This window comes from Poecile atricapillus, chromosome 3 (genome assembly GCF_030490865.1).
Source record: "Poecile atricapillus isolate bPoeAtr1 chromosome 3, bPoeAtr1.hap1, whole genome shotgun sequence".
Lineage (NCBI taxonomy): Eukaryota > Metazoa > Chordata > Aves > Passeriformes > Paridae > Poecile > Poecile atricapillus.
In genome coordinates, this window is record NC_081251.1 from 63,657,187 (window position 1) to 63,673,192 (window position 16,006).

Genomic DNA, 16,006 nt, shown 5'->3' on the forward strand with positions numbered 1-16,006 from the left:
CATGCAGACATGTCCTCAGCTTCTATCTTTTCTAATCAGTAATTTGTTGACAGAAAGACTGACAAGTGTGTAGCTATTTGCTTGTTGAAACCTGTAATAGGTTATGTCCCACAAAGTCCCACTATTATTTCCAAATTAGAGCACTTCCAGAACACAGCTGGAATTCTGTGCTTTGCAATAGCTCTGAAATCTCTTTGCACACTTGGTCAGGCAGTCAATTCATTACAGACAACTAATCCCTCTGAGTAGACTGGCTTGCCTATCTAAGCTTTTGTGATGCTGTGGTTTGTCTTGGCCAATATATTAACAAGAATATTATTAATAATTCCTATTGTTATTACTATTGTCTAAAGTTTGTGTGGTCCTCTGGCCCTCATGTATATGCTCTGTCATCTGCTCTTTTATTCATCCCATGACACTTCTATGAATGGTCTGACTCCCTGCCTGTAATCTTGTAACATTTAATGTATTAGCCAAGTAGCTTCACTTTGTTTCATCATTTTCTGACAACCCATGACCCAGTGCAGGGACAGCAGGTACCTATTTCTCTTTCCATGGTTTGAGGGACTGCTACTGCAACATCACTATTTTACCTGGACACAGGGAATCACTCGGATCACATCTTGCTGCAAGCCCATGCCAAGCTGAAAACCAGAGGTTTGTGTAATCAAGGTTTTGAAGTTTTGAACACTATGTTGAAAATAACTTGCAGGTTTGGGTTACATTTACATTACTATGTGAAATATGCATACACTAGAAATGTTGCTGGGATACAAAGAAGAAAATGGAGAGCAGAGGTGGGTAAGCAAGCCAATAATACTAACACAAAGAAATATCATTCCAAGCAAGTTCAGAAATTCTTGTAAAAATTGTGGCATCCTGCTTCCATGATAAACTTAAAGGCTAGCCTCCATATTGGTTTTGACAAACAATCTTCTCTGGTATCTGCCTTCCATTAATTCCTGTCAGGAAGAAGGTTAGTGGAATGACTTGTTTCAGCACATTATATTCATCTCCTAAGCTTCAGTTGCTATATCTTTTTCTATGCAGTTTGTCAAAATGTGATGATTCATTACACTAGGTCTATATGTCAATATCTGTATTTGAATAATACAGAGATAAACTTTCAGGCCAGTACAGCTGGCTTACTATTATACATATTTATTATTTGCATTAGTCTAGCTCATCATATTTATGGACAAAAATAGATGCAAGTTTTTGTGCAATACAGAATAAAATTAAGATCCCACCAAGAACAGTTTCAGGGTACAGGAGTTACTGAAATTGGCAGTTAGCTAAAAAGTCAAAGTTCACCAGTGGTCCACCAGTGGATATTTAGGATGGTAGGGAAGAAGGATTCTAAAAAGCACTTTGAAGGGAAACCAGAGCATGTTGAGTGGTAAGACTGCAAATGTTGTCTTGCAACCAGAGAGGACAGGAGTTATTGCTCTTGAACTGTAAAGCATGTAATTGCTACAAAAATCCTAAGATCTTAATTAGAAAAAAAAAAAATAAAAAATCTGTGGTTTTCATTCCACTCATTTCATATTTCAGCTTGGAGAACTTTTTCTTCACCAATAACAGCCTGGCCAAACCACTTTACCATGTCACTGTTAGTGACTTCTGTGGGGAAAGGCTATTTATGTCCTCTGTGGCAATGAGTTAACAATGATCCACCACCTGATGCAATCAGTCTGCTCTCCACACATGGCAAACCAAGCTTGAACTGTGAAATTGCATCCTATAAAACTGTAGATGTCCCTGCAGAATAACACTTCATTGTAAGTTTGCAGGCGTTTTTTGCTGACTTGGAGCATGTTTGTATATTTTCCCCTCTGTAACAGTTTTCATACAGTTATTTTTTTCCCCTCAAAGCCCACTTTAGAAGATATGAATGGTAATTATGTCAAACATGTGAGGTTAGTGCTGAATCCCTCATTTTGGTAACTTCCTATAGAAAGTCACTGTAGCAGAGATCCAACTGAATCTTGAAAACAAAACAGAGCGCCTCTCCCCAAAATCAGTTTCACTAAAGACATCCCACATGCAAATTAAATGAGTTAATTAATTTATCTTAGTACTTTCTTTCGCTAGAAAGAATTAAGCCATAAAAGATGAGTAAGTAAATCTAACAGGTCCTTGTGGCTAAAAGGGGAAGGTCCAGCCACTTCACAGAACCACACAAACGTGGAATGGGTCAGGATGCAAGCTACCACTGGAGATCATCTGGTCCAACCTCCTTGCTCAAGCAGAGGCATCCTAGAGCACATGGATTGGATGTCCAATTGGCAGAAGATGGTCCAGATGGTTCTTGAATATCTCCAGTGAGGGAGACTCCTCAACCTCTCAGGGCAATCTGTTCCAATGCTTGGTCACCCACACCATAAAGTTATTCAAATTTAGGCGGAACTCCCTGTGTTCCTCTTCTTGAGTATTTCTTCTCCTCTTGCTGCTCAGCAGTGCTGATAAAAGCCTATCTCCATCCTCTTGACACCCACTCTTCAGATATACATCTTCCATACATTCATCCATTCACTTCATCCACACATTTCCACCCCAGCACCAGCTCTGCTGTTTGTCAGACTCCTGATGTAAAGCAGCTCTCAAATGTGGCAAAAACAAATAATTCAAAAAATTATATTTTTTTTCTTGGTTAATAAATTGAATTGTCCCAAAAGAGGGTCTAATGAGTGTCAGAGACAAATCAGAACAAAGTGAGAAGTCCAGGAGTGGAAAAGATGAGACCTCCCCATTCCAGCAGCGATGATTTGAAAGAGGGGGGTGAGTGACTTGAGTAGGAGAGCCTTTTTGGAGAACCTTTCCAGCAGGTTGTGAATTTTTTGAGCAGTTCATCTCATGCAATTTTACCTCAAGAACAACACATGCAGCATTCTTCCTGTCAAGATACAGACAGTACTATCTTCTTCAACTCAAATTTCTCTGCCTTTAACTTCTGCTTCGGAAAAAAAAAAAAAACCCACATAATTTTGTCATTTTTCATACTAAAGTTTGCCCACTTTCAATAATACATCATGTTTTTAAAAGAAGAGATCATCAGGCCTACCAGGATACCTAGAAAAATTATACTCTTTCAGTTATGTTTTATGTTACTCTTGATAGATGTTGAACTTGAAGCTTTCATCTGGAATTATACAGAACAGTCCTGATCTTGTGGTTATTCCCTATTGTCCCTTCAGCTTTTAGCAATCCCAAATCAAAATGGAATACGATTACCTCATCCTACTTTTCCAAACTTTTACAGAAGTAATGAGGATTCCAGCACTGAAGCATGTGGTTTTGAAGGCATTGTGCAAAGCAGAAACAGGAGCAGAAATAATGACAGTCAGAAATGTTGCAAACTACTCTAACATTATGCCCATTTCTTTATTTTTGAGCCATAATCTGAGGCTTGGCTTATGTCTGCAGGGAAGCTTCAATTTCTGACAGCTTGCAGTGAGGCTGAGAAATACAGTGAAGAAAGCCACTCATCCAGTGGCAAAGTATTCACACACACAAAAGTGGTATTGAAGCTAATGAAGCTGCTATAGTTTTCAACAAGAGGTTACATCTTGGGGGTCTCAGTCTGTAAGATCTCCATGACATACCCCTCTGGCACCTTTCACAAAGACTTTGCCAGCAGATACCAAAGTTCTGTGCAGCACTGGATCTCATCTCTGAAACAGTCTGGGCTGCAGGGAAAGACCTCTGTCCTTTGTATGTACTCCAATATCACCTATACAGATTTTGTCTATGCATTTGCAGAGGTTGGGGAGCTAATAATGCTGTTTCAAATGTCCAAATAACCTGATTTGTTATCCTTGTTCTTATTGTCCCATTCCCCAAAGTAATTCAGTTACCAGAGAAGCAAAATTAAAATACTTACAAACACAGTTCTTTTCACAGTTGGAAGAGATTCTACCTGTGTTAAAACTGAGATGGAATCAATGCTCTGGCTGCCTAAAGGGGATGTTAAAAATCCTGTCCCTAATTCTAATTTTCTATTCTTATGCAAACCATCAGAGTACATCTCTGGGGTAAAAGGTAAAGCCATCTACTCTTCTCTGGAGGTTTGCTTATAATGTCTTCTTTATTAGCCCCCTTGGAGTGAGCTGACTATAATACCTATCCAACTTTGCACCAACTTTATTTAAGTCTGAAAATTTTGCTGTAGCGACAGCGAAGAATAAACACGGAGCCCCAGAAATATTTACCCTACATAAATTTTGGAACTTAAAATGTCAGTAAATATCCAGGTATGAGGAAATACTCCCTGTAATGTTTGCCATAATCTAATTCTTTGAAATACAGGGGAGCAAGAGGAGAATTTCCTGGATTTTCTGGACTTAAGTCATAAACAAAACAGACTGCACGTATTTGGCAGGAAGCCTCCTTTATGAGGGTAAAATTAATCCCCTCACAGAGCATCAACATCAGCCTGAGCAATACTGATGTACCAGTTAAATCCTGTTTCAAGAGTTTTGTTAGGACTTCAGAGGGTTTTGTTTTGGCCTCTTTGAGTTGGAGAGATTTTCATTCTCAGTGATTTCTTTTTTTGCTAAGGTTAATTAGATCCAAGCTCTGGTTTGTTTTGTTTTTCTGAGTTGAAAGGTAATTTTCACTTCTTTTCATCTCATTGTAATGTTAAGGTATTCATCTGAAATTTGAATTGTAAAGAAAACCATTAAAAATCATGGGACTTGTAACAGTTTTATGTATTTTGGCAATACTGAGAACAGATTGCTGCCAATAAACGGTTTGAAATAAATAGGAATTAATTGGAGTCATGTGGGTTTAAGCTGGTGTTGAGGGGAAAAAAAGGACAGATATTAAACACAATTCAGACAGATATTCTCCATAAAAAGGTGCTTCAAATGTGGAATTCGCCATATGTTCCATGTATGTCAACATGTTTCATCATGATCTACAGCACAAATAGCTAATGATGTGGACTAACAAATGAAAGATAGATTCTGCATGCATCAGGAGGTCAGTGGCATTACAGTGAGCAAATTTTCTGAGAATAAAGCAGAAATTATGTTTATACAGTGTCACTACCTGAATGGGCTGACTGCTATACTACTCTACTATACTAACCAAGTAAATCACAATGCCTACCTACCACAGAGGTCAGAGTCTTATTCAGACACTTGAGGTTTGAAAGGATTACTGTCCGACAGCTGAGGGTGAATAAGTGTCTTGGTGGCTTCAGTTTTTAGGTCCATACAGGCCTATAAAAGCCTACATAACCTCCAGCCACTGGACATACCTCTTATTGACACCGGCTAAAAAAGTTCTAAAAAATTATAATTGAAGCATACATGTACAATAAAGTTATTGCCGCACAAGTTACCTCCTGCCAGCTGAGCAGCAGTATGCATGGTCAGCTCAAAGCAAGGAGCTAAAGAATTTATTACTTCACAGATGAGCAGACTCAGAGCAGGTGCCTAAATTCTACCAACAGTTAGCACAATTAAATTGACACCTGACAAGTTGTTAAGCTACCATAGCAAATTCATATGTGTGACCTTTGATTTTTTACTAATGCTAGTGTCGAGAGCTGTGATTTTGTCAAAACACACTGATATGTTGGTATGAGTGGGACCCAGCCTTAAAGAGAAAGACTTTCTTCCTAAAAGGCTCTCATCAAGTGGATGCACGCTTGGGGCTTATGAGTAAAATTTCGTACTAAGACAAATTTCAGACTTTTCTAGAACTGGAAAAAAGGTCCCTATGAGGGGACGAGATCACTGTTACTTAAACTAACATCTTATTTTATTAAAGTCAGGATTACAACCAGTTTGTGACTAAGCCTTCTTACCAAATGAATACCAGATTGCATTTGCAGGGCTTTATAAACAATGATTCATTCACATGCAGAAAGCATGCATTACTAACTCACCTACAGAAGCAGAGTTCATTCCCTAGGACAGTTAAATGAACAGCTTCCATCAACACATCATTTTTAAAAGACAGGCAATGCAAGAAAACATCATTTGGAGATCAAGAGGAAAAACATGCAAGAGATGTGCTACTGTATATTTCTTCATTGTCTTATTGAATGTTTATTTTTAAGTGTGAATGGTGTTGACTCGTGCTGGAACATTTTAACTGAATAAAGCTGCCTGGTCTCATAACAGAATTTCTTTTAGACAAGGACAACAATAATTAACAATTAGGACAGGAGATTTGACTCAACAACTTCTTCCCCACAGCAAAATCTATTACTAATAACATTAGGCAGCAATAATTTACAATCTTTTATTTATACCATAGTACCATAGTGTTCCAGCAGAGAGAACACTATTTCCAACACAACTACCTTTCAAGTACTGGAAAGCCACATTTAAGGCAGTGTTCCAAAATGTTTTCATTCCACCTAAAACTGTGCATCTGATATTTTCCAAAGAGAAAACTGGTCCCATTTTTGGATAAGGGGGTGTGTGAATGGGTGGGTAGGTGTGGGTGTGAGTGTGTGTGTGTAAAAGACAATTTAACCTTGTCTTCAAAGGAAAAAAATTTAAACAAAGTCTTCAGTTTTGCCTGCACCAGGTGCATTGCTAGAATATGCTAGAGTCTCCCTTTTTCTGGGTGTGTAGAAGGCAGCAACATAAAAGGTGATTAGCTAGTTAAGCTACACTGCTTAGAGTTTATAGTTCAGACTTCCCACCCTGTATAAAGACCCACTGTCATTTTCTTTGTGAAATTCTGGAAAGTGTATGCTAGTTTGAATTAATCAACATTGACTTTAACACTGCATAATGACAAAGCAATGGTGCCTTTAAAAGCCAGTGTGATTGTAAATGTAATAATGGCTTGGAAAAAGAAGAGTTCTGCACCGTGGACTAGTAATTGGTGAACCCACACAATAGTGATGGAGCTAGAATTGAAGATAAGGCGAAGTTTTAAAGAAAGAAAAGGATAAATCTTTAAAACCATCTAACTCTCCACACAAAGCTAATCCTAAATCCTACTCAGCTGCTGCTTAACCTCTGAGATGCCTCATCCTGGAGACATGCTTTGCAGAGGTATCTAAACTAGTTCCTAATACCTAGGTGATAAGGAATTGTCTCAGGAGGGGAGCAATACGGCTATAAGCCTCATCAGAGGAGGTCTCCTGCTAGTGCCTGGTGCTGATGACAGTATTCTAAGAGGGGAAACAGATTGACTCAAGTCTTCTTAAGGAAGAAACAAAGACAAGCCTGGACATCCTGCATCCTAGGGAAGTATTGTACTCACTGGAGCATTAGACAAAGACAAAAGCTGTCCCATGCCTTACATTACATCAGTTTGGGCACTCAGCTCTCAGTAAACCCATTAGGAAGAGCTGAGCACCACTTTTTCCAAAGGTGCAGCAGGGAATGTAGCACTCTCCTAAGTTTTGCTGATTTCCTCAGAGCTATACTTAACAGCTATATTTCAGACCTCTAGCCTGTTTGAACCCTGCCCACAGCGAGGTCTAGAGGGACCAGGTCATTCATGGCACGAAGGCACAGCCTGGGTTGTAGCATCGCAGGGAGGTCACAGTGCCTTCTACACGATACCTAAGTCATTTTGTGAATCTAACTTGAAGTCCACAAATTGGCTGAGGAAGAATGTGATATAGAAATGAAATAAAAAGGTGTAAATTAGGAAAGAGAAAGGCTGAATCAAGGTCAAAGTATCAAAGTATCAAGGTCACTTTCCCATTTTAAAATTGTAGCTTGGACATGACTTGTGGCATGGAAGAGTTTACAAGCAGATAAGTTATATTACTTTTTGCTGTGCTCTCTTAGATTAAAATTGGTACAATTGAAAAAGAAAGGAGGAATCACAGTAACAAGCTGAAGACAAAAAAAAAAGTAACTTCATTTTGAATAGACAAAAATGAGTAAAAGGTAGGTGTCATTTTAAACAAAGGAGCATGGAATAAGCAATGTACAGGCAGAACACTCAGGTTTGCAAAACTCTAGGTGTTAACAAGGAACAGCAAGTCTTAGCCATAGAAAAACACAGTTCTGGGACAATTTATCTCATCTGTCCCACAATCAGTGGCACTTTAAAATTCTCTATTTCAGTGAAACCTCACAACCTTCTTTTTCAGCAGGAAAGTGGCTTCTCCTCTACATGCAGCCACATAGCTTCTTAAAGTATTTAAAATACACCTCATTATGAACTTTTCCTTGGTGCATAGCCTCTCAGCAATATCTGTCCAATAGATATTGTATACCAGTTTGCTTCTCCGAGCTGGGGGGTGGTATGGAACCTTGGATAGGCCACTTCCCCTCTCCGTTTGTCATCTATAAAATGAAGATTATGACAGCCTTCCTGTTAAATAGACAAGGCAAGAGTAGCAATGTTATTATTCAAACTAATTATCACAGTGATTCCTTGACATACTGTTTGCTTTCTGAACCTTCCTTCAAATATTTAAACTCCTCTGGATTGCTCAGTTTGAAATCTTAAACAAACCATAGGAATAAATCTACTTGCACATACACTGTAAGAAGGACTTTCCGATTATCCTGAAGTTTTATTATTCCACCTCAAGGAGCAGCATCATTTCCTGCATTGGTGCATGGAAGTGATGGACTTCATTCAATGAGGGCACACATTTTTAACCTGGTTTTCTAGTAAAGTGAGATGATAGACAACAAAATAATGGAAATGGTTATAGATGTGGTTGTATATGAGCATCCAGAACTGAGGGGAATGTATCACTTTGTCTCCTCTGGTATCATTAATGCAGAACAGCATTTTGCAGAGACAGACCTAAGCATATGATATTGTTTCCCAGAGGAAGCTCAAAGCTTGTTAACTGAAATCCGGAGAAGTATGAAAAAAACCCTGTTAGATACTGACACATCAGCAATAGACTGGAGTAAATCTTCTTAGTGACAGGTGCCTTACAGCTGTGGATGACAGTGCCATAGGGGCAGAGAGTGAGCTATTGTCACGTAAGCTATTTAGCTGAGCTAAACTGCAGAGCAGGACACAGGCTCAGATGAATCAGGGGACTGAAAAGTGCAAAGACTCTTCATATGAAATGGGAATATGCGCCGCACAAGCCAATGCTAGTAGGGGGTCTCTCTCTGGGGACAAGGTTTGAACTAGATAGATTAAATCAACTAAAAGCTATGACTACAATTTACATTCCCTATTTTGTATTGCACTGTGGTACTAGTAACAGTAGCACACAGAGACTTTAGACAAAAACAATCCTTTCTTTTGCTGAGGCTTGTCTACACAGAGAAATTCAGTAGCATCTTTATATCAGCATAAGTCCCCATGTGGACACTCTTCCTTCAGAATAATTCCAGGATAATTACAATTATGCTGTATAATTATGCTGCATAATTATAACAGTGAATTTCTCGGTGTAAACAAGCCCTTACTCTTTAGCTGAATCTACTTGAACCTTCAGAATTATGTTGCTGTCTTTGCTGTTTACAGCCTTCTCAAACTTGTCAGTTTTATGCTATGCATTCTCAACCCACTAGCTGCTGTTTATCCAAAGTAAACATATTTGATTGCTCTAATTTGGTCTCCTACCAGTCCCTCATACCCTTATCTGACATACAGAGCATCACAGTATTTGGTAGGTCTCTCTTAGCTTCAGAAGCAGGACTTTGAAGCATAGCACATGTGCCCAGATGCCTTTAAGTGTCTGTAAATCTGATTTGTAGGACCTACAGAAAGAATTTCCTTCTTATTGTTTAGGAAGAAGAACTCCAGCTTGCACAAGCAAGTGACAGATAAATTCTCCTTACAATTTCTTAAGAGTCTAACCATCCTCTTCATTCACCCAGCTCTGCTACAGTTGGGTGAGGAAACAGAGGCCACATCAAATGAGGTGTTTTAACCTTGTGAAGATAAAAGCATCCATCAGTGCTCCACATTAGCATTCTTGTCCTCATCAGCAAACATCAGCTTCAGCTGGAGGGAAAGATGGGCAATCTGGCTTGGGTGGCAGTGCAAAGTCACCAGCATTTTCTGTCTTGTTTTCTTAGAGGTCTGAGAAGCAAGGTATGCTGTTAGCCAGGTCACCAGTCCAGCATTTAGGGAATGCTTCTCTACCACGCTGTTTGGAATTGTGGAATGACACTGAAGAACTCCTCACTCTTGCCTCTAAAGAGCCTTCAAAATATTTATTGTACAGGATATTCATACCAAATTTACCTCCTGTTCCTAAAACAGATTGTCAATAATATCCCTAATACCAATAGTACTGACATTAATAATACCAGAGCTAATAAACTGTCATTTACCATTTGATTTGTCTTGTCATTTTAAAGCATTTCTGGAGCACTTCTTGTCACCCTGGTACTCCAGTAGTTGTTCACCAACCAGGGAAACAGGTTCCCCCTGGACTCGAGTGCAACAAGCTGGTAGGTGCACATCAAAGCTACTCCAGAATTTAAGGCAGGAAGTATAGAAAATTATTCAACTATGCTAATGGCAAAAGTTTAGGACCTTAATAAATGATAAGGAGCAGACTATAAAATTATTTGTATTTCAACTTCAAACTCTTGCTCAGTCTCATTTTGCATTCACAAATGTACTGCTGAATTACATTTTTTCTCTCCCCTCCAGCCACTTTGTTTTCCATCCAAGTAGAAGAAAACTTATTTCTTCTCTTGATTACAAGGAGCATACTAAAGCTGCTCTTTGCTGGTGCAGTCAGAGGTTGAACTGTGTCAGTTGGGAAAGATCATGATAAGGCAAGTCACCAGGGAGTTCTGCTGTGTCCCTAATTAGCTGAGCTACCCAAATAATGTAGAAGGTCATCAGAAGCCATTTTGGCTCTGTTTCTCAGATAGAGAGGCTGTGTTCATCTGAGTACTCTGATCTCATTTAAAAAAAAAAAAAAAAAAAAAAAAAAAAAGAAGGAAAGGAAAATTTTTATCCATTCTGATAATTTATCACAATGCAGTGCAGCTGTTTATATCAGAAGGAGGAAGTGGAAGGCCTTTGTTTCTCTTTGGCAAATTTTCCATGACACTCTTAGTAGAAGAGAACTATTTTATTCAGTGGGGTGCAACCCTCACATGTGAACACAACAGCAGCAAAAAAAGGTCAGCTGATTATTTGGCAGCAGGTTAGTATTCTTGATTCAGTTATTTAACTTTAGTATTCCTCTAGCTTTTTCCAGTTGCAGGAATAAAACTTGGAAATTACAGAGACTCCTACTCTTCCTTTGTTCAATGTGAGCACAGGTCATATCGATGTTTTACTGTCTCAAGCATTTGAATTATATGTTAAAAATATTAGTATCCTGTTGTATCCAAATGCCCACTCTTGGAATTGACACAGGTGCAAAGACCATTTATATCACTATTGGTTAACTGAGCTATCACTGTGCTTGGAGCTGTACAGGATTAAAAAGGTAACACTGGATCAAGGACAGGGTTGGTGGATGATGCTCTGGTTCACAGGGTGCTTGGGCCAGTTCTGTCCTTCGGATGGGATTGCAGAGCACTCACTGCAGGCACAACACAGTCAGGGCACAGGCAGAAGTCACACAGGGGAGCAAAAGAAAGATGGCTTTTTAGACATTGTAAAACAGAACAGAAACAAACAGAGGAAAAAAGTCCGTTTCCACCAAACATGCTTGTAGATTTCAATTGGTGAGAATATAGTTCAGGAAAAAACACACATATCTTTTATGTAAAAAAATACTGGAATTTTTCAAAGGTTCAGGTTAGTATAATACAATCAGTATTATATCAGAAATTTTTGCCTTAACAAGCATCACATTCAGAGGAGTTCACTAAGAACTAAGAATTGGACTCAGTGAAGAAGCTTTGTTCAATTAGTCTCAGGGGTCTGTTAACACAAAAATCCACTAATATTAGGGAAATTATATATATGAAAAGCTAGTTGCGATCATGGCACCAACTTCTTAGTGAACTGAATTGTGTTGGGGAAATAAGATAATAAAAACTTGCCAAGTGGGACTAAATAATTAAATTTTAAATAAACTATAATTTGCAGTTGTGTTGTAACTCTAATAGTTGAAGGAAAACATTGAGAAGCAGGAAAGCACACGTTAATATAGGAATTTAAGGATAATAGCAGAAAGCACTAATACTGATTAGGATGATTATGATGATTATAACTTCCAGTATGTAACATCATAATGAAAATGATCCAGCCTAGTATGCTCTCAGAAGTTATATATTTAGTTAGGCTCTAGGAAAAATCTTTTCATGCTCGGATGGTTTATGCAGTTACAGTAGAACTTAAAAAGAAATAAGGAATGGAGTAAAGTAAGACGACAGGAATAATGATGCTCTATGCAGAGAAAAGGTTTCCTCATTCAAAAAGATCCTCCAACCCCATCAAATATGAACACGGGAAAGTAAAATATATACTGAGGAGAGAGGAAAATATATTGATATAAATCATTCAGAGGTAACACTGGGAAGTATGGTGACTTCAGTTGCAGTCAATATTGAGATTTATTGATCTGAGATATAAATATTGACCAAGGTGATGCCAAAGTCAATATTTAACTTCAGGGACCATAAATCTTAATAGCAACTGTAAAGAGTAGTCAGTATCATCTATGTTTGATATATATTTTTTATTGCCTTTTACAAGGATATAAAAGGTTTCTTTAAAGAGAAGCTGTTTCATTCATTTCAAAAAGTCTTTGCCCTGCCAGAGCAATCCAAATGTGTATGCTTGTCTTTTCAAAGATCACCTAAGTACTGGTGTGGCCTAAAAATTGTGAGAATCATTTGCAGGATGAATAAATTGCCTATTAAACAAAAAACCCAAACAAAAAACAAACAAACAAAAAAAAATCCCAAACAGTTGTCGGCAGCATCTTTTGAGAATAAGTTACCTGTGAAATGCTATCAAACATCTTGCTAGATAAAGCTATTTAACAACTTAGGGGAAAATCAGCTATAAATTATGTAAGCTATCTACAATTCTACTGAGATTTCTTAATTTTTTACTGCTGCACCTCAACACATCAACTGGATCCACAAAATGTTCATGTACATAACAGTTGTTAATATATTTACACATATTATAGTATACATACTACTGTGCTCTCTTGTACGTTGTATTTTTCTGATTTTGGTATTAAAATTTCTATCAGATCTGCTTCTAATATGTGAAGCATTCTTTACCCATTATCTAGGGCTCATAGTACTAAACAGATCTTTTTCTCACTGTCTCATTCCTCTTTGCTTATGTTAAAGAGATGACACTGACAACCTATATAGCTAAGGTAAATGCAAGTTAAAAACTACCCATGAGGTACCAAATGATAATTTAATTAACAATGTCAGAACAATCCTGACTGTCCCAGTGTTCTCCCTGATGTCCAAAGATTTCTCTCATTACATTAGAAGATATTGCTTTTCAAAAGCCACTGCATATTTGATATGCATTTTTCTGACACACGAAAAAACACATATTAAAAGACTACTTGGATACTACTGCAGCGAGTGAGTCCAACTCTTCCTGATAAACCAAGTTTTTTAGATCTGTTTATATGATCTAACCCAGCAAAAGGAAATGTTTTGACACAATTTTGTGTAATAAAGATTTAATTCTGTGAAAAGAAGGCTTTATGACATTAAGGAGCAAGACAGTTAACCTCAAATGGTTTATTCATGTCAGCACAGTCCAAAGATGTAATTAGTTGTAATGTCCTTACACTCAGTCAGGGGTTTAGAGAGGGAAGAGACACCAATGGCATTGCCCAGCTCCTGCTGCTCACTCCCCAGGGGCTGGGGAGTCTAATTTTACATCTCAGAGTCCTAACAGACGATGGCCTTCCTTTCAAAAAGTGTCAGTACATTACCTGGACAATTTACAGCGAGACTTTTCATGCCTGAGAAACAGTGAACCTACGCAGGTACATCTGAACCAATGCTGAGTTTGGTGCATAGGCTGTAGCATTGCCACATTTTAGACGCTTGTTAGCAGGCACTTGTTAGAAGTAATAGATATTTGGCACTTTTAGTCTGATCACTTGCATGACTCATTAAAATTTTGACTGTCAGAAGAAAACAGAGTTGTCTGGAAAGGGATTCCCTTTGTCAGGCTGTTTCTCGTGACTTTCCCGGTCTTAAGAACTCTGCAATTAAGGGATTGAGTTTTATTGATATCATTTCTCTTGTTCTAGGAGGTGGCAAGGCTAGAAAATATGTTAATTAGCTAACACAGAAAAAACCAAACCCACTTCCCCCATTACCAGTGCTAGCGACTGAGCAAACACTGATACTGGAAGCATTCACAAAGCTTACACTTGCCTGAGGGAGTATCTTCCAAACCTTCCTATAAGGGTAAGTCAAGTATTTTGCTCATTTTAAGTATTTGCAATTGTAAACTGTGGTGATAATACCGGGAAAGAATGCAGTTTACAAAAGAGATGACTCTAGACATGATAACACTCCGAGATAACATTTTAAGAGAAGCAAACTGGGGGGGAGGGGGTCCTTTTATCTGTTACATCACAGCAATCTGGCTTTTGAAATGTTCTGTAGGTAGCTGTATTTGCAAACTGTAATTTGTGATGACTCCAGTGACAAAGGGAGGGAGAGTCATCCCAGAGTGTGTAGGGGGGGAAGAAAATCATTCCATAGTTTGTTTCCACTACGTGTAGTTATCATCTGGCATTGGGCTTGGGTGTAATAACTCGGTGTCTCTTTGTTCCCCCATACGGGATGAAGGCTCTAATCAGTTTTGTCATAGCGTTTGCTCAGTTAATCTCCTAGCAATGTGTGATGAATAATCTGCTATTGACTGTCTCAGCAGTTGGTGGGTTCTCCACCCTCACCCCATGGTGAGACGCATCTCGTTTCTGCTGGCTGCTCATTTTCCTTGAAAAGAGGAGCACTGTCTCTCTTCCCAGCCCCCGGTAGGCACATCCCACCCCTTTCAGCCTCACAGCCCTCTTCTCCCCTTCCCCTCTGGAATCTGGAAAATGCTGCCCGCCCACTCTGGGTTTTGTCCTTGGATAACTACCTTCCTGCCAGTCACCTTGAGGTCTCATACCACAGAGTGTTCCCTCTCTGCTGAGCTTAGGATCTTTATTTTCATACCAAGAAAAACAGATTTAGGGTGAACGGGAAAGTTTTGGCAACAACTGTCATCACATTATCAACACAGTGTTAGTGATGAATAGTTCTGGAGGAAAGAAAATACCACAGAAAGCTCTACTTCACTGGGACAAAAATACAAGGGAGGATCTGAGAGCTTCCTTCATCATTGACTCAGAAGAAGAAAAATAAGAAAAAACTCTAATCAAAATACCAATTCTCAATTGCCTGCAACTGTGAATTGACTTGACAAGAAAAACCCAGGCCTCTTTTCTGCATGTGACTGCACAAAACTGTGGGGTCTGCCTGTGCCAGCCCTTTGCAGAGCAAAGAACTGTAGGGAAGGTTTTTGCAGCAGCTGTGATTTTAACATGATTGATAAAAACAAGCATAACAGGACAGCTGTGTAAGGTGAAGGGTTTTGGCTCCTGTCTCAGGGCAATACTTCTGTAAGTTCCTAAATTAGGCCAGAAATAAAACCCAATATAAAAAAAAAGCAGTGTTGTAAGTTTTTGGGATAGCAATATACTTTTGGTTATAAAGGCTGACAGAGGTACATTGTGCACTGGGAAGAATACAGAAAACATTACATAGGACATGGAATTGAGGAAATATAAATTAAAAGCTTCATGACTGCCAGCTGTGGGGTCTTTTCAGACCTATCTGAAATTCTCAACTGCACTAACTTTGAATAAATACAGAGGTACTGATAATGTATTATTGCACTTGATACAGAACTTCCTTCATGGACAGGTAAATCTGCCTTAGACCAAGCTCCAACTCTGACAGACAGATTTCACCAGAGTGACATACATGAAGGCAGTATTCTTCTAATTGTTACATACTTTGGACTCAGTGCCTCTCCTTTCAAGGATGCTCTGTTTTTCAAATTAATCATTCCCACCTAAATAGAAGTGGCTACAGCTCCTCTTTGAATGCTTCTGGTTTATTGTCTGCATTGTCCCACA